Source organism: Macrotis lagotis, chromosome 1 (assembly GCF_037893015.1).
Source record: "Macrotis lagotis isolate mMagLag1 chromosome 1, bilby.v1.9.chrom.fasta, whole genome shotgun sequence".
NCBI lineage: Eukaryota > Metazoa > Chordata > Mammalia > Peramelemorphia > Peramelidae > Macrotis > Macrotis lagotis.
In genome coordinates, this window is record NC_133658.1 from 728,830,537 (window position 1) to 728,855,344 (window position 24,808).

The 24,808-nt window shown below is 36.8% G+C and overlaps 1 long non-coding RNA gene across 1 annotated transcript in view; it reads left to right on the top strand.

Moving 5' to 3' along the window:
* Positions 1-24,559, top strand: part of LOC141523746 (uncharacterized) — a 66,996-nt gene extending 42,437 nt beyond the window's left edge. The window contains exons 3-5 of the long non-coding RNA XR_012478576.1: positions 16,648-16,769; positions 24,245-24,304; positions 24,429-24,559. This is a non-coding gene — a long non-coding RNA (uncharacterized LOC141523746). The remainder of the gene's footprint in view (positions 1-16,647; positions 16,770-24,244; positions 24,305-24,428) is intronic.
* The last annotated feature ends 249 nt before the right edge of the window (positions 24,560-24,808 follow it).

A 24,808-nucleotide genomic window follows, 5' to 3' on the forward strand; every position in this document is an offset into this window, starting at 1 on the left:
TGCTGGGGGATACAAATACAAATAAGTTAGTCCCTACTCCCAAGAAGCTTACAATCAAAGTAGGAAAGAGAAAAGAGAAAGGTCATAGCAGAAAAATCAAAGATGTTGCCATTAGTGTGTCCAGGTGAAAAATGAGTTGAACTGCCAAGAGTTCTTGACTCCACCTTCCTAGAGGAGTACTAAGGCTACAGAGATCTTGTTAAATAATGATTTCCATGATGAGCTTCCTGGGGGCATTGCATCAAACTTTTTATATTGGGAGGCCACAACAAAAAACATTCCAAAGAAAAGGAGTGAGAAAAAAAATGGCTGTCTGATGAGACTTTACAAATAGTTGAGGAAAGAAAGAAAGAATAAGGGAAAGGAGAATGGGAAAGTTATACCCAAATGAATGCAAAATTCCAGAGAATAGAAAGGAGATATAAGATTTTCTTAAATGAGCAATAGGAGAAAACAATAGAATAGGAAGGATAAGAAGGCCTTAGGAAGTATTGCTAAAAATAAGGCAGTAGAAGCAATGGAATTCCAACTGATCCGAAAAGATGATATTAATATGCTGCAACTCAATATACTAGCAACTTTGGAAAACTCAACAGTGGCAATTAGATTGGAAAACATTGATTTACATCCCAATCCTAAAGAAGTGAAAGGCCAAGGGATGTTCAAATTACATTTACCCTCACTTCACATGCCAGCAAGGTTATGTTAAAGATTCTGCAAGATAAGCTTCACTATATGTTGACCAAGAATTACCAGAAGAGCATCTGGTTTTCAAAAAGGCAGAGGAATTAGAAATCAAATTGCCAATGTTCTCTGTATTATGAAAAAAGCAAAAAATAAAAAAAAAAAAACCAAGGGAGTTCCACAAAAATAAACATTTCTGTTCCATTGACACTAAAACTTGATGGTATAGATCATGTGAACACTGAAATTATATATATATATATATATATATATATATATATATATTTAAACTTAAACTTATATTTCTAAACAAAAATGGTTACAAATTCACCTTTTACATAAAGCTTCTTTTAAATCAGATCAAATTAAAGAACAGAGTTTTGGTGGGAGAGATTCAACTTTCATTTAAGATACCAAAGTAGGTCACCTTTAATCAAGTCAATTTAGCAATTGAAAATTGAGTTTAGAGAGAGAACTCCCTTAATTGTAAATAGAACAATGGCTTACTTTTAATCCCATCAGGAGTACCCCGATATGATTTTTTTTGGGGGGGTTGCAAGGCAAAGGGGTTAAGTGACTTGCCTAAGGCCACACAGCTAGGTAATTATTAAGTGTCTGAGACTGGATTTGAACCCAGGTACTTCTGACTCCAGGGCCGGTGCTTTATCCACTGCGCCACCTAGCCACCCCCTAGATAGACTTTAAAGGTATTTTAGCTGATGTTAGTTTCCTCTGTTCTGCCTCTTCCCATCTTGTCCCTACCACATCCTACTTTGGCGGCCTATACCCTTCTTTGATTGAACAAGCTAGAGGTAATATTTCAGGTCAAGTCTAATGGATAAGACTAAGAACAACAATAAGCCTCCATTTGGAGAAGTCTGGTTCTTTAGCCAGACACTCCTACGCAAGCTGGTAAAATCTTCAACTTAGAAAAAATATCAGTAAATGTGCTGTTTAATCTAATTCTGTTTTGCTTGTCCTTAAGGCCAAAACCTCTGTGTGTTCCTGATTAGGACAAATTTTTGGAAGGTTAACACATATTTATTTTCAACAGATCACAACTTGGGGGGACACCTTATTTGGGGTAGTCTCTTTCATAATCACAACAAAATTCACAAGTCTTCAAAGAGATGAGAGTCCCAGACTATCTTACTTTTCTCCTGAGGAATTTATGTTGGAGTCAAGAAACAACACATAGAACCAAACTTGAAACAACTGACTGATTGCTTTAAGATTGGAAAAGGATTAAGGGAAGGCTATTATATATATATATATATATTTGTCATCTTACTTATTTAACTTATAAGCAGACTACATGTGAAATGAAAGGCTAGATGAATCAAAAGTCAAAATTAATGTCAGAAATATTAACAATCTCAAAATATATTAACAATCTCAAATATGCAGATGATACCATTTTGATAGCAGAAAGTAAAAAGAAATTAAGAAACTCTTGATGAGAGTGAAATAGAAGATTGTAAAACTAGCTTGAAGCTTAACATCAAAAAAATTAAGATCATGGCAACTGGTCCCATCACTTCCTGGCAAATAGAGGGAGAAGAAATGGAAGCAGTGTCAGATTTTATATTCTTGGGCTCAAACATCACTGTAGCTAAGAAATTAAAATATGCTTGCTCCTTAGAAGGAAAACTAAGGCAAATCTGTACAACATAATTAAAAGCAGAGACATCACCTTGCCTGCAAAGGTCTATATAGTCAAAGCTATGTCTTGTTTGTTTGTTTTCTTCACCAGAGGCAATATAACTTTGATAGTTGGATTATAAGGAAAACTGAGTACCACAGAATCAATGCTTTTGAGTTGTGGTAATGGAGAAGACTTTTGAGAGTTCCTTAGACAGCAAAGAGATCAAATTAGTTAACATTTAAAGAAATTAATTCAGGCTATTCACTGGAAGATCAAATACTAAAACTGAAGCTTAAACACTACTCAAATAACAAGAAGATGGAATTCAGGAAAAGAGTTGATGTTGGGAAAAATTGAAGGCAAAAGGAAAAGGGGCTGATAGAGGCTGAGATAGATAGTATCATGGAAACAATGAACATGAACTTGGACAGCCCTCAGAAGATAGTAGAGGACAGAAGGTCCTGGTATGCTGTAGTACAAGGGATCACAAAATGGCAGACATGACTGAACAACAAGAAGGGGACATGGAAAAGTCAAAGATATCTTAGAGATAATAGTTCCCATTTGAAAATCTTAATTATTTTTCTTTAATGGGGCATGAATATGTATCTTATTTTGGATACTTCTTGATCCACTATTATTTCCCTAAGGGCTATAGACTGAATCTGATAATTGAGTTATGGCCATTTGAGCATTTGTATTCATATGAGTATAAGTACCATTTGAGTCATACTCATGTTCTTGAGTCAAGAAACTAGGAACTAGAACAGTCACAGACACAGACAGAGAGGACAGGGGTGAGAATGGAATTACTTAGGGAATGGGGTCAGGTGCAAAGGGGAGTGGGCTCAGGGCATCCACAAAGTCCCTGGGTACTGTATTTCCCCATGTATAAGACACTCCCATGTATAAGACACATCTTAATTTGGGGGCCTGAAATTTGGGAAAAAATATATTACAGACAGTTATTGAACTCAAGTTTTATTCAATTTCATACAACTCATCACTGTCAAACCTCCCATCCAGTAGCTCATCCTCATCTGCATTTGATGATAAATCACCATCTTAGGAGAGGCTCTGACTGCTCTCCTACCTGTGCTCTGGTCTGTGGTTGACCACAAGCTCTCCCTGGGCAAGTCTGGGGTGTGGACACATGCTTAGTCCATTCTGTTTCATGAACCTGAAGCATCAGTTATGTCCTTTGAAATTAGTCACTTCTTGTTCATCTGCAATTCTTCTGACTTCATGCTGAACCATCAAGGAAGGATTCCTAGATTTGTGTTTTCAGGTTCATTCTCTAGGCCATATTCTCTTAAACTTCTTGCCCTTCTTCATCCCCAGACCTACTTCTTTTTCAACTCTCCCACAAATCCAAAGCAGAGGAACAGTTAAAGAACTATTAGTATTATCTTCCTGGTGACAAACCAGAAAGAACAGGCTGCAAACTGAAGCTAGTAGGCATGGGTTAGGGAGTAGGGAAGTTTCAGGATGAAGGGAGAAGTCCTTAAGAAATTTTAACTACATCCTTTGAAAACCATTGTGATAATGAATTTGGAGAATATTATAAGTTTCTGGGGAAGGTGGTATTCAATTTTTAAAAAGTATTCTTACCTATTTATGGGCTCTTGTGAATTAGTTGTATGTTTAACATTTTCTATGAGGTAAAATAAAGAGTGTCCTCTGAACATATGTAAATAGGTAAAAGGTAGATAGAGTGTAATAAATATAGGAGATGGATTGATAGATAGATGACAGATTGATTGATAGATATAAACAAAATGACTGACTGAAAGCTTGACTGTGAAGCTTAGGATGCTTAATCTGTATAAAATAGATTCTGAGGTTCCTAAAAATAATGTAAGACATTTCCTAAGATTAAATCTGTTCCATATAAACACAGTGACTAGGATTCTAGGCTGTGAATTATGTCTAAAAACAAAAACAATCAAATTTAGGTGGGCAAGACCCTCGGGGTTTCTCAATGATTAAGGCAAGGAATAACTTGTTTTGCATAGTCAAGGAAAAAAAAAATCATTCTTGGGGCTGGGGGTGGGGGGCCTCCAGAGTTTCTGGTCAAACCAGAAAAATTGCTATTTACATTCACTTTAAACCAATCAGGGCCCAAACTCTGACCAAGTGGGGCTTAACCAGGGACCTATGGTTGACCAATCTACAAGGGGTAGAATGGATCAGAGGCCTGTAAACCCCAAGATAACTTACCAGACCTTTGGGCAGAACACTTGTAAGAGAAGAAAAGAAAGAAGTTCTATTACCTTCTCAGTCATAAAGACTCACAACCTTGGAGTCTACTCTTCACTCTTATCCCTCAATTCCATCTGGTGCCAAGACTGTCAATTCTACCTTTACAACATCCCCCTGTCTCTCCTCTGACACTGCCCCCTCCCTGGGGTGAGCCCTCATCACCTCCCAACTGTACTATTGTAATAATGCTTCAAAGTGACCCTTCTAATCTCTTCCCACTACAGTCCCACCTTCTCAGCTACCAGAGTGCTGTTCCAAAAGCACAGATCTGATCATGTCATTCCCCTACTCAATCAACTCCATTGATCCCTATTACTTCCAGGATCAAATACAAAATCTTGTTTGACTTTTAAAGCCAACTCCTTTTCCAGTCTTCTTACACTTTATCTCTCCTCCATATTTTAACAGTGACCTCCTTGTTCCCTACACAAAACACTTCATCTCCAAATTCTACATTTTCACTGGTTATCTTCTCACCCTGAAATTCTCTCCTTCCTTCCTTTCTGCCTCCCAGCTTCACTGGTTTCTCTCAAGTCTCAACTAAAATTCCACCCTCTGCCAAAAATCTTTTCTAGTCATACCCTTAATGCTAGTACTTCCTTCTCAGATTACCTCCATTTTATTCAATATATATCATATATATATATACATATATATATACACACATACACATATAATGTACATAGAGTTGTTTACGTGATGTCTTCCCATTAGACTTTGAGTCTGATTTTTGCTTTTCCTTCCTTGTGTCTAGGAAATCATTTTTATCACAGTACTTTGTACATAGAATGCTTATTTGATTGACTGAAAAGGCTCTAACTTTTTTGATCAAGCTTTCTAAAGCTATTAGCCTTTTACTATCACACAGTTTTGTTTTTTAACAGGAATCTTCAATCTATGAGCGACATTTGTATAGGACATTTTGCAAATGTTTGCTTCCATTCTTTTGAGGTCCTCTCTTTGAGATAAGTTGAATACCAATCTTTGAGTGCCTCAAAAATCACTTCACCTTCATTAATATTTTCTGTACATGTTTGGGACAGTCCAATGATACTTTTCTACTTCTTATTATGAGTCATTGTCACTTCACATTTTATCAGGTGCTGGGGTTATGGTAGTTCTGCTATCATGACTGGTGAGAACACAAATTCCATTTTTTGTTTAATTGTGGTGCTTCTTCCAGGATTTATAAATGTTCTTAGGATGATTTAACTAGGTCTCAAGACAAGGTTTCTACAGTCACCCATCTTCTGAGAGACTTTTTCCTCTCTCAGATGGTGCTTTGCTTTTCACATTCTTTTGCTATCCCTTTCTATAATATTTACACAAGAATTTGTCCTTTACAAATATTTGGGGTCCTGGATTTCCATGTCTCTCTGTTTGGCATGGAGATCAAAGGCTTGCTGACTGAAGCAATTTTGGGGTTCTTCATGGTGGCAATTGTTTTCCAGTGGTTAAACTTCTCAAAGAAATTATGATAATCAGCATCAAGGTCTTCTCTGATACTACCAGTACTTGGAGGCAAGTTCTCATCACCTGAGACCTGGATTTCTGCAATAGGCTCCTGCTCGGTTGGCCTGCCTCAAGTCTCTTTCCCACTCCAATGTATCCTCCATTCTGTCACTGAAGACACACACACACACACACACACACACACACACACAAGCGCACAATCATACCATTCAATAAACTGGTGGCTCTTTATCACCTCTAGGAACAAATGCTAGATGCTCAATTTGACCTCCAAAGCCCTTCAGAACCTAGCCCCCTCCTGCCTTTCCAGTCTTCTTAGCTCTTCCTCCTTGCATCTGCTCTTCAGTCCAGTAACACTGGTCTCCTGGCTGCTCCATCTTCTTGGCTCTGGGCATCTTCTCTGCCTTCCTGTTCTCCTTGTCTGAAAAGCTCTCCCTCCTCACCTCCTACTGACCTCCCTGGTTAAGTATTTTTTTTAACATAATAAGATAATGGGGTTTTTGGTTGTTTTTTTTTTAATTAAAGTTAATGGTTTTTGGTCTTTGTTCAAACTCCAGTTCTTTCTCTGTATACAGATGGTATTCTCCATTGCAGATATCCTGGTTAAGTTCTAACTAAAATCTTATCTTCTACATGAAACCTTTCCCAACCTCTCTCTCTCTTTTTAGATTTTTCAAGGCAATGGGGTTAAGTGGCTTGCCCAAGGCCACACGGCTAGGTGATTATTAAGTGTCTGAGGTCAGATTTGAACCCAGCTATTCCTGACTCCAAGGCCAGTGCTCTATTCACTGTACCACCTAGCTGCCCTCCCAACCTCTCTTAATACTGCCTCTATCTCTATTGATTATTTCCTATTTGTTATATATATATATATATATATATATATATATCTTGTTTTATTTGTATGTTGTCTCCTTTTTGAATTGTAAGCTCCTTGGGGGCAGGAAATGCCTTTTATCTCTTTTTTGTACATTTCCTAGTAACTGGCACTTAATAAATATTTGGTAACTGGTTGATCTTTGTTTCCCATTTTTAATAGCTGCAATAGGCAAACACAAGGTCTTCTCATCTTGAGTCTTTCTTCTGTACTGTGTACTTCAAAGAATGGATAGAGCCCTAGAACTGTAGTTAGGAAGACCGGAATTCAAATCCAGCCACATTCACTAACTAGTTGTGTGACTCTGGTTAAGTCTTTAACCCTGTTTGCTTCAGTCTCCTCATCTGTGAAATGAACTGGAAAAGGAAATGGTTAAAAATCACTCCAGTATTTTTGCAAGGAAAACTCAAATTTGGTCCTAAAGTATCAGATATCACTGAACAAGATCAACAGAACTATTGATTTTGATAGTTGCTGTAACCAGTTCAAGATCTGTCTGAGGCAGGCTGTCATTTCAAAAATCCGCTATCTGTTGCACAGACAGCTGGTTTTGAAATGACCTCTGCCTAAGCAAATTGTTGTTTCCTGTTTGCTAAGGTTTAGTCAGTTCCATTTTTGGTTATATAGATCAGTAATTGCCACACCCAGCAAGCTCCTCCCTATACTCTGCTAGAAAGAGAGCATCAAAGGTACATGGAAGTGTTGCCCATGAACAATCTTTTCATTTATGTTGATTTTATCTGGAGGATCTTGTCAAATTTTTCGAAGTCTCTGAGGTTCTTTCCTTGTACCAGACATATAAATTGCAATTATCTTCCTGGAGGTCCGCTTGCTAATGTTCATCATGGGCATTGCAAGGCAAGAACAACAAGTTTCCTATGAAATTATATGTCTTGTTGCCTTTGGTATATGATGAAACCTATTCTACTATTATTCACCTTTCTACAGAGGATCAGTGAACCATCCTTCCAGGTAGCTTCCTTTATAGAAAGACTTTAAAAGACAGATGCAAATCAGTTTCTCTAATGACATACCCTTCAGTTTGGCCATTGATTATAAATAATATGTTAAAAACATCATCAGCTAAGTTTTGGAAGTAAAATAAAACGTGTATGAGTCTTCATACCCTCTGAGCCCCTTTTCACCACTGTCACTATGAAAGCAGTAGGAGACTGAACAAATTGGGTTCACTTTGAATTTTTAATCTGTTTGTAGGATTTCTGTGTATAAAACATTCATCATCCAGTGGTCAAACTCTAGAATGATAAAGTTTTCCAAATCCACCTTGGTTGATTCTCCAACACAATCTAACTAACGGTGGACACATACCCATAGCCTTTCTAGTAGAACTTGACAGAACTTGAGTTCCATTGGCAAAACCTTTGGGAACTCAGAATAAATTCCATATTGTTATGAATTAGCCAACAAGTATCTATTAAGCATTTAATATCTGCCATGCATTGTGTAAGGCACTCGGGGTTTGAAGAAAGGCTAAAATTTTTAAATAGTAAAATGGGAATAATACTAGCACCCAGCTCCCAAAGTTACTATGAGGATTAAATGAGATAATATTTGTGAAGAACTTAGTGCAGTGTTCTGCACATAATAGACCCTATATAAATACTTATTCCCTCCTTTTCTAAAGCACAATCTCTATAAGGGAAGGGAAAAAATGTCATTCAAGGGCCCCACATTTTAATGGGAGACAACATACAAACATATATGTGTGTATATATGTATAAATGCATATATACACATATATGTATATATTCACACATACAAGATATATACATATAGAGAGAGTAAATTACCTATTGGAAAAAATCTCCTCTCTGAGCTCGTGTGGTGTGTAACTGCTGCCAAATATATATTTACTACCACATAGAAATTATGGAAGTAAAAACTTATGCTCAAAAAAAATTATGTTCAAGCACAAGTTTAAGTCCTCAAAAGCAAATGTGAACAATCATGAAGATTCTGACCAGGTTTCTTATGTTCAAAATTACAACAGTGCCAGAGAAATAATACATTTCACTTAGGCCATAAAAATTAAAGAGAAGATAGAGCTATAATACCATACTTTTCCTCAATGTTATAAAATTTGAACAATCTTAAACAGTTATAATGTCATACATCCTCTAAGGAACAAACCTTATCAATCAAACTACAGGTAAACTAAATCAGGTTATGTTTACATTTTATTTAGATTCACAAATATGCTACCATAGTCATTTCTTTTGGTAAATTTTGTATCTGATTTGTTCTACTGTTCTAGGTTTATTTCTTAACCAGTAACAAATTGTTTAAAATTATATCAAAATTTATTTGCCTGGAGAAGTTCATCGGTATTGTAGGTCAGCCTCATGATGGCATGCATGCTTGGGTTCTGGATAATGATGATACTCTCAAGATTTCCCAGTCACCAATGGAGTGAAACAAGGATGTGTCCTTGCTCCCACAGTTTTTCACATGATGTTTTCAGCCATGTTATCAAATACCTTCACTGAAGATGAATATGGCCTCAAGGTCAGCTACCTCACTGATGACAAATTCTTTAACTTTAAAAGGTTACAAGTCAAGACCAAAGTGGAAGGAGTGTTGGTGCATGATCTTCTGCTTGCAGATGATTGTGCACTCAATGCAGCCTCTGAACCTGAGCTACAACAAAGAATGAATTGATTCTTTATTGCTTGTTCTAATTTTGGTCTAACAATTACATCAAGAAAATCCAAGTGCTCCATCAGTCAGCACCATACCATCCATCTGTGGATCTATCAGTTACAACAAATGAAGAAGTTTTGAGCACTGTGGACAAGTTCACTTACCTTGGCAGTGTCCTTTCCAAGGAGGTACACATTGACAATGAGGTTGATACTCACTACCAGAGCTAGCTCAGTATATGTAATCTCTGAAAGAAAGAGTGGGAGAGAAGAGGTATTAGACTGACTACCAGACTGTAGGACTACAGATCTGTTGTGCTGACCCCATTGCTAAATGCCTGTGAAACCTGGATAGTCTTACCAGTGCCATGTCAGGAAACTGAATCACTTCCATTTAAATTGTCTTGGGAAGATTCTGAAGATCACTTGAGAGGAGAAGATACCAGACATTGAGGTCTTTTCTGGGGCTAAACTGTTGAGCATTCCAACATTACTACGGAGAGGGCAACTACAGTGGGCTGGACACATTGTTAGAATGCCAATTGTACACTTGCCAAAAAGACTACTTTACAGAGAACTCACACAGGGCAAGCAGTCACAAGAGGGTCACAAGAGGGGCCTGGCATGGCATACCCTCATCAGTGAAGGCAGAATTGAAGCAGCTCAAAGGAAATGTGACATCCATAAGCTTAGAGTTCCTACCTCAGGTGTTCACATGAACTATCTGTGCCCAACCTATGGTAGAGCATCCCAAGCTCACATTGGTCTGATCAGTCACAGTCGGACACACTGTAATTTGTCTCAAACATAGTGATGTCATTTTGGTCTTCTTCAATAATGAAGGACAAGAACCAACCAACCATCAAGATCAGCACTACCAAGTCCCTTTTCTTCCCACTTTTTTTTCATTATTTCCCTAGAGATTCTTGACTTTTTGTGCCACCAGATGAATTTTATTATTATTTTTCTAACTCTATATGGTAATCATTTGGTAGTTTTATTATTATTCTAGTTCTATACAGTAATAATTTAGTAGTTTTATTGACACAGCATCAAATAAATAATTTAGGCATTACTGCCATTTTTATTATATTAGTTTGGCCTACCCATGAGCAATTACTATTTCCTTAATTATTTAGATTTGTTTTTATTTATGTAACATGGTCTTTCATATATCACTAAAAGTGGCTCAGCAATAATATCAGCCAATTGTTTCAAGTCCTGAGATTCTAGTTCATTAAGGATAGCTGATTAATTTCATCACAGATGGCTGAATATTTCTAACCACTTCCTTCTTTATCCTAGATATCACTTCCCTGTTAATAATTTTTATCCTGTCATTTCTAAAATGAAAGGTCATTCTCCTTTGCAGAGAATTCAAAAACAATATGAGAACTGAGCTTGGACCTTCTTTCTGTTATCGTTATCATCACTCTAATCATCCCAGCAAAAGTATTATGCTTCCTTTTTCTCAAACTGGTCCAAACCACAGTTCATTCTGAGATTTAGCAGTCAGGACAAGGAGTCAGTGGAATTCCTTGTATCCTCTAAACAAGGGGCTGGGGGTGCAAGTTATATGTTGTTGTTTGTCCTTCATTCTCCTTGGCATTTGAGAGATGATGCCAAGACATACAAGTGAATTAGATTTAAGTGAGGTGGGGCTGTGCAAAGTCACCAGTCTCACTTTCTCCTTGGGAGCCATCTGAGTCTTTTAGTCCACATTTCAGTTTGGTTCAGAGGTCTTCCCCTTCCAGATTGATATTTTTTTGTCTATGCAAAAGAGGCCATCCTTAGCTTCAGTTCTTTCTTATCTAATTTAATCACTAGAAACCCAGAGGGTCTTTCCTTCCCAGTTTGAATTTTTTTGCAGGGGTGGGAAGGATTAGCTAACAGTGGCCATTTTTTGCCTCTTCTCTTTCTTACCAAACTTAGTCACTGAATAGGTGTTGCCTCAATCAAACTGAGACCTATTTAGGATCTTGGCTCAAAAAGACCTAAGTCTCTCTTCAGTAGTCCAAAATCTAGCTTGATTAGATTAGGAAAATTGGGTGGTACTTTCAATTCAATTCAATAAGTATTTATTAAATGTCTTTTTTTTTTTAACTAAATGCTTGGCTGGTCCTGGGAAATGGGAAGACAACAGAAATAAATAAACAAAAAATTTCCATCTCAAGGAGTTTACATTCCACCAGGTGGATACAAATTTTATAAAGATTAGTAAATAAAAGGTAATTTGAGACTGAGGGGAGCTCTGTGAATACAAGGATTCTAAAAGAGTCAAGTGGATTGGGGATTTGTATAGGACACTGGAGCAAAATCAAAAGGGTGGAAGATAGAATATTAAATTTAGGAAAGAGAAGTTGACAATTTGGCTGAAATATAAATGTATCAAAGGGAATAATATGAAATTAGTCTAAAGAGAAGTTACAGCAAGATTGCAAATAGTTTTAAATGTCAAACTCAGAGCATTTAAAGAGTTTAAATCTAAAGTAGACATTCTCAACCTAATGCTGATGAATTTCTTTTAAAACATTTTTGATAAGCATATTTCAATATAATTGGTTTCTTTGTAATTCTATATATTTAAAACATTTTATGCATTTAAAAGCATTATTGTGAAAAGGAGTTCACTAGATTGTCAAAGCTGTCTTTTTTTTTTTTTTTTTAGGATTTTTGCAAGGCAAATGGGGTTAAGTGGCTTGCCCAAGGCCATACAGCTCAGTAATTATTAAGTTTCTGAGACTGGATTTGAACTCAGGTACTCCTGACTCCAGGGCCAGTGCTCTATCCACTGTGCCACCTAGCCGCCCCCCCAAAACTGTCTCTTAATCCTACGACTAATAATCATGTTTATTTTGCACTTTGAGGTTTGCAAAACTATTTATATTATATTATTCATAATATTTATTTATTAGTTAATAATATTTATATTAGTTCATTTGGAAAGTAGGTGTTATTCTTGTTCTCATTTTTTGCCCAAGAAGAGAAAGGTAGGCTGATGTGAAGTGACTTGGTGGGGGCGGGGGGTAATCACAAAATGTTCTGGACTCAATTTGAACTCAGGTTCTCCTGACACAAAGATGGCTGGACAGCACAGTAGATAGAATGCCAGGCCCAGGGTAAGAAGACAAATCTTTCTGGCATCAGATCTGGCATCAAATACATACTAGCTGTGTGACCCTAGGCAAAACACTTAATCCTGTTTGCTTCAGTTTCCTCATCTATAAAATGAGTTGAAGAAGGAAATGACAAACCACTCCAGTATCTTTGTCATGAAAACCCCAAGATGGGTTAACAGATGTAGAAGACTGAAAAGACTACTGAACAACAAATTGTGACTCCAAAAGGTATAAGTGACTTGTCTCATGGTGATTTTCCAAGACTGAAGATCTGAGTAAATTTTCTAATTCCAAATTTCCTGACACAGTGGGTACTACACCATCTGGTTATTTCTTTTTTGTTTGTTTTTGCAAGGCAATGGGGTTAAGTGACTTGCCCAAGGTCACAGGGCTAGGTAATTAGTAAGTGTCTGAGGCTGAATTTGAACTCAGGTCCTCCTGACTCCCGGGCTAGTGCATGCTCTATCCACTGTGCCACCTGGTCTCCTGTATTTAGCTATTTTTTAAAAAGATTAAATAAAAACTCCTGTCCTGGGGGGGGGGTTGCACTATTATAGGTGAGCAGGATTAGACTTGTCCTCCATAAATATCAGCTATTTGGAAGTTGGATTGGAGATGGACAGTACTGGAAGTAGGGAGACGAATTTGTATCCTCTTTGCAGTGGTCTAGACAAGAAATGATCCGGGGCAGCTAAGTGGCACAGTGGATAGAGCACCGACCCTGAAGTCAGGAGTACCTGAGTTCAAATCCAGACTTAGACACATAATAATTACCTAGCTATGTGGCCTTGGGCAAGCCGCTTAACCCCATTTGCCTTACAAAAAAAAAAAAAAGAAAAATGATGAGGACAGGAACAAGGGAGGTGCCATATAAGAACTAAAGAAGGGGAGATATAAAAGAGTTCTAAAAGATGTAAAATTTACAAGATTTGCCAACTAATGAATATGGGAAGGTTAAGATTCACGTATGACTCCAAGGTTGCAAACTTTTATGACTGGGAAAAAGGTGATGTTCCCAACAGAAATAGGGAAGTTTGAAGGAGGGCCAGTTCAACGAGAGAGACAGTAAATATGAGTTCTATTTTGGAGCTATTAAAATTGAAATACCTATAGTCCATGTAGTAGGCAACTAATGATAAAAACTATAACTCAGAAAAGAGATTAGGACTAGAATGTATAGATTTTGAAGTTATCTATAATGGAAATGATCATTGAACCATATTTGTTTTTCTTTTGGGTTTTTTTTTTAGGTTTTTACAAGGCAAATGGGGTTAAGCGGCTTGCCCAAAGCCACACAGCTAGGTAATTATTAAGTGTCTGAGACCAGATTTGAACCCAGGTACTCCTGACGCCAGGGCCAGTGCTTTATCCACTGCGCCACCTAGCCATCCCTGAACCATATTTGTTGATGGTATCAGTAGGGAGTGCTATGAGAACAGAGCCATAATTAAGAGAAAGCTCTATCAAGAAGGAACACTCAGGAGGAAAACCGGGAGAAACAGAATCCAAAAAGCTAAAAGGGTAAGAGTGGGAAGGGCAATAATATGAGTATTAAGAAAAAGCCATCAGATTTGGTAATTAAGAGATCATTTATAATCCTGGAAAAGGAGAGTTTTCCTCCAGTGCTAGGGATTGAGATTTTTTTTTTTGGTCAAATTGATTTGACCAAATCTAATGTTTGACCCTCTGTGACCCCATTTGGGATTTTCTTGACAAAGATAATGGAGTGGTTGGTCATTTTTTTCTACAATTTATTTTACAGATGAAAAAACTGAAGCAAACAGGATTAAGTGATCTACTCAGGATCACACAACTAGTCTGTATCTGAAGCTGGATTTGAACTCAAGTCTTCCCAACTCCAGGTTCAGCACTTTATTTACTGTGCCACCTAGCATGTTACCAACAAATAAATATAGTAGTGTTCTTTCTTGATATTCTCTTTTTCTTAAGCCTTTCATGATCCCATAGTCTCCTGTTTCTCTTCCTACCTGTCTGAATATACTTTTTCTGCTTCTTTGAATCAGTCTTCATTCACATCACATCCAGTTGCTACCACTGGGGTCCTCTTAGCTTTGTCCTCTTTCTTTTCCCTCTAGTCTAGTCCATATGGTATCATTTGGTGATCTCATTCGACTCCAAGGCTATATAGATGACTCTCAGATCTACTTATCTAGCCCAAACCTCTCTGTTTACTTTCAGTTTCTCATTATCAATTGTTTTTCAGACATCTTTCTTATTTTCCTTTTGTTATTTCTTATTTTCCTATTGTTGTGAAGGGCACCACCATTCTCCCAGTTACCCAGGCACACAACCTAGGCACCATTCTGGAGTCTTCACCCTCTCTCACCTCCCACATTCAATTGGTGGTCATCTTATTATATACATAACATTTTCTTATATAAGACCCCTATTCTCCTCTAACACTGACTCTACCCTAATGCAGACTATGATCACTTCATGCTTGGACTATTATAATAGCCAGCTGCTTGGTCTCCTGCACAACCAGATGGTACAATGGATAGAGTACCAGGTCTGGAGTCAGGAAAATCTGAGTTCTAATGCAGCCTCAGACACTTACCAGTTGAGTGACCTTGGGCAAGTCAGTCAACCCCATGTGCTTTAGTTTTCTCATCTGTAAAATGATTTGGAGGAGGAAATGACAAACCACCCCAAAATCTTTGCCAAGAAAAACCCAAATTGGGTCATGGAGAATTGGACTCAACTGAACAACAACAAATGGTCTTCCTGCCTCAAGTCCCTTCTCACTCTAATCCATCAAATTGATCATTTTAAAAAGCTGCTTTAACTATATCACTCCCCCTTTCAATAAACTCTAGTGGTTTCCTATTTTTTTTTATATTTTGCAAGGTAATGAGGTTAAGTGGCTTCCCCAAGGCCACAGAGCAATATAATCATTAAGTGTCTGAGGCCATATTTGAATTCAGGTAATCCTGATCCCACTGCCGGTGCTCTATCCACCGCTCTACCTAGCCACCCCTCTAGTGGTTTCCTGTAAGGAACAAATCTTTTGTATGACTCAAAGCTCTTTATCACTTAAACTTCTATCTGTTCATCCACACATCTTTCTAGAATTCCTATACAGTATCCCTCTATATAATCTGTGATCCAATGACATTGACATTCTTGAAGAATTTGGATAAGAATCACACAAAGTAAGAAGATATAAAAAAAAGTTACAAATTGAACCAGTGAAGAGAGTAAAAATTTGACAAGATCATTAATCTATTATAGTGTAAAAAGTATACCAGGAAATGTTTCCTCCTGTTTTTCTTCAGGTTCCAAAGATTAGGGCAGAGTTTCAAATCATAAGCCTCACAGAAACAACATTACCAAGTTCTTCATTTATTCAGCCAGTCAACAAAGTATTTACAGGCATGCCTCATTTTATTATGCTTTGCATTTACTGTGAGTGTTTTTTTTTTATTTTTATTTTTTAATAAATTGAAGGTTTATGGCAACCCTGCATTGATCAAATCTATTGGTACCATTTTTCTAACAGCAGATGTTCACATCATGTCTCTGTCACGTTTTGGCAATTCTCAGAATATTTCAGACTTTTTATTTACTATAATATCTGTTAAGGTGATCTGAGTGATATTTGATATGACTATTGTAATTGTTTTGGATGCCACAAACTCACTAAGCCCATAGATAAATGATAGATAAATGTTATATATGTTCTGCTCTCCCTACCTGCTGCTGTTCCTCAGTCTCTGCCTCTCCTCATACTTTCCTATTATCTGATACACAGTTTAGCTGTAAAGCCAGTGGCAGGGTTTGGAGAGGATTAACTCCAATTTTGAAAAAGTTCTACTCTGGGATAACAGCATTACTTGTTAGAGAGAAATATTTTCTGAAAGGAAGAGTCAACTGATATGATAAACTTCATTGTTGTCTTATTTTAAGAAATTGCTGCAACCACCTCAACCTTTAGCAACCACCAACCCTGATCAGTCAGCAACCATCAAGACTGAGGCACGACCTTCCACCAGCAAAAAGATGATGACTTGCCCAAAGCTAAGATGAGGGTTAGCAATTTTTAGCAATAAAGTACTTTTTAAATAAGTTATATATTTTTGACATGCTATTGTATATTTAGTAGACTACAATACAGTGTAAACATAACTTTTATATGCATTGGGAAATTAAATTCATGTGACTCCCTTTATTGCCATGGTCTGAACCAATCCCACAATATCTCCAAGATATGCCTATATTAAGCTTATGAACTGTCAAGTACTATGTTATTTGCAGAGGTTACAAAGAAAGGTAAAAACCAGTCCTTGCTCTAATGGGAGACAAAATGCAAAAAATCCAATACTGAATTCACATAAGACATTGATTAGATAAATTGGGGATAACCAACCAGAGGAAGGTTTTCATTAAGTTGCAGGAGTGGGAAAACAGTCACCTTTAGGTCACTGAACCCACTCCACTCCCCTGATCCCAAAAAGACACTCTGAACTTCAAGTTCAGATACTTCTAGTTCAGATAAAAGAATACTTCTACTATCTTTTAAACAAGAAGTATGGTACCCCAAAGTATGAAGACAGCTTTTTTTTTAACTGATTCAATTGAGCCTTTGGACAGATACACAATTGGGGGTCAAAAGAGGGAATGATACCTGGGCATTAGGCTAAGGAATGAGTCAAATTCAGATGTCTAAATGCTGCTTTAACTATATCATTCCCCTATTCAATAAACTCTAATGCTTCTCTATTACCTCAAGGTTAAAAACTTCTGCTCAACATGGAACAGTCAATTGGCACAAGATGATAGGACAGTGTCATATGTTTCTCTCTACAACTCCAACCTCTACCCTTCACAATCATCTCTTCATGACACAAAGTTTTGATCCTATAGACAAAGCATTTTTCTGAAGCAATGTGGTTTAGTAGAAAGAATGTTGTACTTTGGTCAAAGAGATCTGAGCTCAAATTCTAGCTCTACTAATCACTACCTTGGTAATAATGAGCAAATCAATAAAACTCTCTAATCTTGTTGGTTTCTCTATAACTAATAACAGCTAGCCAGATAATAATAGTTTTTACATTTTTTTTAGATTTATTTATTTATTTTTTTTGGCAAGGCAATGGGATTAAGTGGCTTGCCCAAGGCCACACAGCTAGGTAACTATTAAGTATCTGAGGTCGGATCTGAACTCAAGTACTCCTGACTTCAGGGCCTGTGCTCTATCCACTGTGCCACCTAGCCGCCCCTGTTTTTACATTTTTAAATAAAGTTTTATTCTATTTTGAACCCAGGTACTCCTGACTCCAGAGCTGGTGCTTTATCCACTGTGCCACCTAGACGCCCCAGTTTTATTCTATTTTGGAATGTAAAAACTATGCTTAGTTTGAAGGCCTTACAAAAGAGGCAGAGTTGAATCTGACACCATAAGTCTATCACTTATGAACAAAACATTTACACAACCTTCCTGTCTGGGTTGTAGGCAGAGAACAACTGTGGAGTAGGGAAGATCTGAGTTCAAGTTCAAAATGTCACTTAACCTCTAGATAAGAGTATAAAATGAAAAACAGTTGCCAGATCTGCATTTGTTGAGAGAATTCTTTTTTTTTTCTTTTGTAAGGCAAACAGGATTAAGTGGCTTGCCCAAGGCCACATAGCTAGGTAATTATTAAGTGTCTGAGACTGGATTTGAACCCAGGTACTCCTGACTCCAGGGAAGGTGCTTTATCCACTACGCCACCTAGCCACCCTGGTTGAGAAAATTCTTAAACCATGCTTAGACATAAAAAAAGGGAAAGTTAAAAAAAACCATCATCTTCAAGATTGTGTAGAAAGTTCTTAATACACCTGAAGACAGTATATACATGTCAGTTATAATTTTCTCTGTGTTCAAAATGAACAGTTATCCTTTTCACATCTTGCCTTTCCCCATGGAGATTTTGATCAGTCACAGGTTGACATAAGAAATTAAATAAATTGGTGGGGGGGGGAGTTTTACAGAAGTTGCAGATCACAAATGAAGGCCAGTAGATGACACAGAAAAAGTTTAGAAACTTAGAAAGGCTTAAAGTGTCTAAAATCAACATATTTTATCTAATATCTTAATAATTCAGACTCTGGTACAAAGGGAAGGCCAAAAATTTTTATGAAGGATAATTATTGCCATCAGAGAGACTTTATTTATAAATCTAAACTAAGAATGGAAGTTGGGATTAAAATATTAAATAGGGTACAACTCTAATGAGGCATCATTTCTCTTTCTTTGTAAGTAACCCCTGCAGTCACACTCTTGAGGGATTCTGTGTCCATTCCTGAATTAGGTTGTGTTTATGTCTTCTGCATTTACTATAGATGAGTTAACCAGATATTTTAAGATAGATGCCAACTTGTCAAGATACTCTGCAGTTTAGTCCAATAATTCAGTTTTTTTTCACTTCAATAGTCTTTATTACAACCAAAAAAAAAACACCCTTCTTACCACCTCATTATAAAAAAAAAAGTCATGAGTTCCATATACAGCTGAGAAGGAAAAAAGTCATTGTTACATTTTCTCCTGGTTTGGCCCAATTCATAAGTCTGGTTCTACTTGAGTTATACCTGAGTTACACAGTAGATAAAATACATTTTCCTCAAACACTATTGGCATCATTTCACTTCACCGGTCACAGACTTCTAATTGAATGCTGTATATAAAATCAAAACTTCTCTGTGAGCAGCTAGGTGGCGTAGTGGATAAAGCACCCCCCTTGGAGTCAGGAGTACCTGGGTTCAAATCTGGTCTCAGACACTTAATAATTATCTAGCTGTGTGGCCTTGGGAAAGCCACTTAACCCCATTTGCCTTGCAAAATCCTAAAAAAACAAAACAAACAAAAAAAAACTTCTCTGCTTGGCTTTCAGCAACAATCACCAATCCTTTAACATCTCCATCCATCCCCATACCCCATTTCCTCTACAGTATTTCTCACTAGAAAAATCTGGTATCCAAATTACAGATGATAGATTTACATTATCTCTATAGTCCCAATGTGTCTACTGGGAAACATCCCACCTTGGCCAAAATTCTAGTTGTTTATCTGAAGGGTCTGGGAAGTCCCTGACAAATGTCAGCCAGAGAGGAAATTAAATTTAATCCAATTCAAGTTACCATTACCAAGTTCTTATTATGGATAAGGAAAAAAAAAAAAGCTAATGCTCAGAATGAGCTGAGGATGATCAGTAAAGTTAAATTCAACCAAAGGACTTTTTTTTTTTTAGTTACATTTCAAGAATTTTTGCTGGGGAGAATGGGATAATGATAACCAGCAACAGAGAGAAGACATTAGTACCCAGTCCTTTTGTTCTCTTCAGGGGAGGGCAACTAGAGTGATGAAAGTTCCTGAATCCATGAGATTCATTCATTTATCCATTTGATAAACAAGTATTAAGCACTAACTATATACCAAGCACTAGGGAAACAAAAAGAGAAGCAAAAGCAGACTGTCCCTACTTTCAAGGAGCTTACAATCTAAAGGAAAAGACAATTACAAACAAATATATATATATATATATATATATATATACATATATATATATATATGTATATATATATATATATGTATATATATATATATATATATATATATATATATAAAGGAAGTTATGGGGGCTGCTGGGCGGCTCAGTGGATAGAGTATGGGTCCTGAAATGAGGAGTACCTGAGTTCAAATCTGGCCTCAAACATTTAATAATTGCCTAGCTGTGTGACCTTGGGCAAGTCACTTAGCCCCATTGCCTTAAATAAATAAATTTTTAAAAAAAATTAAGTTATATACAGGATTGAAGAAATAATTAACAGAAGGAAAACTGGAATTAAGAGGGATTGGAGAAAGCCTCCTGTAGAAGGTGGGATTTTAATTAGGACTTAAAGGAAGTCAAGGAAGGTCAGGACTGGAAGAGGATGAGGGAGAGCATTCCAGAGAGATGGTCTTAAGTCAAGGCTTGGTGGAAGAAACTGGCATATTTAGCCTGGAGAAAATAAACTGACAGGAAATTTGGAAGTTGTCTTGTGAAGGGGGATTAGACTTACCCTTCTTTACCCAGAGATCAAAAATGGGAACAATGGATAGAAATGGAAAAGAAGCCCAATTCCCCATCTGGGGAAAACTTAAAAATTAGAGCTGCTCAGGGGCCTCAAGTGGGGTGGAAGGTCTTCCTGGGTGAGCACTTAGCAGTTTTTTAGGGTTGGGATTCCTTTCAAGAGTGAGTTGGCTCAGCTCATTGCTTAGTCTCTTATAATTCTCCAAATTCTATAATTCTTAACAGAACTCTGCTTGGGAAGGGAAAGGTGAACATGGATCATCAGAGCAAGCAGGACTGGCTCATCTTTTTTCATGTTTTACAAAAAATAAAAGTAATAAAAGCTTATAAAAAGCTTTCCTTACAACCTTTTGTGGCAATAATCAATTAACCAATAAGTATTTATTATAAATGCTGAGTACTGTCATGAAAGATAAAGATTTAAATAAAACTTCTTGCCCTCCAGAAGCTTATATTCTGTGGGGGAGACATTTATACATATAAATGTATAAAATATATTGGGTGAGAGGGTATCCTCTTTTCACAGATAAGAAAAACAGGCTCAAAGAAAGTTACTTGCCCAAATACAGTTATTAAGGAACAAATCTTGTATTCAAACTGTGTCCCTAAATCCAGGGTTAGTTACACTCTACTATGAAGAAAAGTTTATTTTCACTGACTTACCTTTTCCTTTTTTTTCTCTCTACTCAGCCCCTGGTTGCTTCCTGTAGGATCTCACATTTTTTTCCCCCTGAATATTCCCTGAAATTTCAAAAGGATTCTTGAAAATCAAAGATCCAAAATTGGAGACAGTTGCTAGACCCTCTTGAAAGACACACTCCAAAATCTTGGTGCTTTCTAAATTACATCTTTTGCAGTTACTATTAAAGTGTTTCCTTTCCCTAGATCTTCTTTTGACCAGAAATGTCCACATCTTGGCAAAAGAAGAACTGATGTTTTCCTTTCTCCTATCTTTTGAAAATTCATGTTTTAAAGGAATTATCAATGAGAATGGTAACATTAATATTTCATACAACTTACTTCTAACAAAGAATTCAGAATACTCATGCTTACCTCATTTGATTTAGAAATCTTTTTACAAAGCAAGAAGAAAACAAGTGTAATATTATTATTCCCTGGGGTGGCTAGGTTGCGCAGTGGATAAAGCACCAGCCCTGGAGTCAGGAGTTCCTGGGTTCAAATCTGGTCTCAGAAACTTAATAATCACCTAGTTGTGTGGCTTTGGGCAAGCCATTTAACCCCATTTGCCTTGCAAAAACCTAAAAACATATATATATTATTATTATTATTATTATTCCCTTTCTCCGGATGGGAAAACTGAGGAAGAAAAATTAAGGGACTTAACTAAAGTCAGTGGTGGAATTTAAAATTAAACCCAATACCATCTAGATTTCATTAAACTACTATCCCTCTCCTGAATTCCCTTCATTCCTCTTCCCACCCCACAAAAACAATTTAAGGGTATGAGATCTTTAGTTTGAATGACCTTGTCAGACATTCTGGTTTACTATTACTACTCCTCTCTAGAAACTGGCTCGTTTTGCTCAGGAGACAACAATGGAATTCACATAGCTTAACTTTGGGATTCATTGCATTAGGAAGGATATCACTATCCCTCAAGCAAGCAAAGTCTTAAAGCCCCCTGTGTGGGTTTCATTTTTTCACATTAGAATTGGATTTCAAAAGCTCATTGGAAGCAACCTTTGGGTAGATATTCTTGCCATTTTCTGTGATAAATCTTCCCTTGGCTTTCCACAGTTCACTCTATCCACCAAAGAACTTTTCTACTTTCCTACCTTTCTGAAGGACTTATTTGTTAAGTGGCAACTTCTCAAACTGGATATATCATTTATCCACAATCAAGATTCATTCTGCTTTGCTTCTGAATGAGGTGGGAGGAGTTGAACAAATACCTTTAGGGACACTTCGCCTTTTCTTTTCTTATTCTACTTTCTAGTTTTCCACAGATAATGGGAACTTATTAACTGAGGAGGAAGGATGTAAGATTAAAGTGGTTGAATTAAATGTGGCCTGAACTACAAATCTCACTCCCTTTAGCACAGATTAAAAAATTTTCCAGGCATGTGATAAGACTATCACTGTGGGTCAAAGCAAGGGATTTCAAAGTTTTGAAGTTATAGAACTTTTTGATTAAAAAAAATAAAAAAGTGGAACTTTTTGTGAAGTGGTAATTTTAAGGACACACAGGAACATGCATGTAACATGTTACATATACATCTATATAATATATAGTACATATATCAGTGTGGTATATATTTAGCATAGTATATAGATGTAATAATGCATGTAATACACACATGGGCTATATAATTTGTATGTAAGTATATGTGTATGGTAAGAGACAAAGTGTGGCCTAATGTATAGATGATTAGGGTTAGAATCACAAGCCCTACAGCTAATATTACTAGCTATGTGACCACAGGGAAAATCAGTTCACTGTTCAGTGCCACTGACAACTAACTCCCTTCTAAAACTATAAATGCCCAAAAGTTGTCAATCTGTATCCACGGCAGGGAGTTTCCACATTAGGAGTTCAAAGCTTGTGAAATCATATAATCATCTACCAACACTATCACCAAAAAATATAAGGAAAATGCTACCAAAAAAATAATGTTTTATATCCAGTTGAGAAAAAGAGCCAAAATAGTCCTACCAAGAATGCCTCTTTATTCCTTCAAAGGAGTAGAAGAAAATGCTGTCTGGTGCCTAGAGTACCAAGTAAACTTGGAATCAGAAAGACCTGGGTTATCAATTCAGCTCTGAAATTACTAATTTTATGACTATAGGACTGCTCCTTACCCTAAGCCTTAGCTCTCTCATCAGGAAGATGGAGAAAACTCACAGGTTTATTATGAAGCTCGTGTGAAAAACTGGGATGCAAAAGGCTCTGTAAATTTTAGAGCATTGTATAACTGCCGGTTATTAATATTTCATTAGCATAGTCACTTCCTCCATTGACATAGAGCACAACTCCTTCTCCCCCCCCCCACTGTCCTTATAGCCTAAAGTTATTATAGTTAAAAAAATGTTCATCAGCTGGTGGTCTGTGTTCTGGTGATGACCCTGTCTTATTCAACAAAACTAGTCTTCAGAAACAACATTGAGACCATCACCAGGCTTCCACATTAGCTGGCTAGGTAGAGCAATGGATGAGAGCTTGGCCTAGAGACAGGAATTCAGTGCAAATCTGGCTTTGTACTTCTACTAGCTGTGTAACCCTGGATAAGTCATTTAATTCTGACTCAGATTCTTCAACCTTAAAACAAGGATGAACAGTAGCACCTACTTTGTAAGGTGGTTGTAAAGATTCTGTGAGATAATAATTGTAAAGTGCACACTGTCTGTTGTGGTTGGTAGTATATAAATGCTTATTTCCTACTCAGAATTTTTCCAGCTTTTTAATTCTTTTTCCAAAACTTTCCTCTGTCTTCAAGAACCTAGAATCACCTTGATGAGACATCAGAAGAGAATTTTAGCAAAGGAATAAATGATAGGTAAGTACAGAACAGAGTAATAAAAGTAGGGGGTAAATGTTTAGATTTTTTTTAATTTTTTTTGTCTGGACAAAATAACTTTTTGGTCATGGATAGTAATACTGTATTTTATGTTTTCTGACAGGTTTCCTGATGACACTTGGGGACAAATCATTATCACCACCACCACCACCACCCTCCCCAAGGTGAAGAAGAAACAATAATTTGGAGGAAATAAATACCACTACCCCTACCCCTAACCTAGAAAGTAGAGAAAATAAAAAGTTTGTAGATTTAAAAATAAATTTCATCAGTTTGGGCAAAGACTTTTGTTACTAGAAGATATATTCTAGTCACACTGCAGTGTTAGAGGTAAAATCTTAACAATAACTAGGATTTACATAGTACTTTTAGGTTTTCAAAGCTTTACGAATAGCTCATTTTATGCTCACAATATTACAGCATACCCTTGGTAGTAGGGAACTATTATTATCTCTATTCATCACATGAAGAAACTCAAGCAGA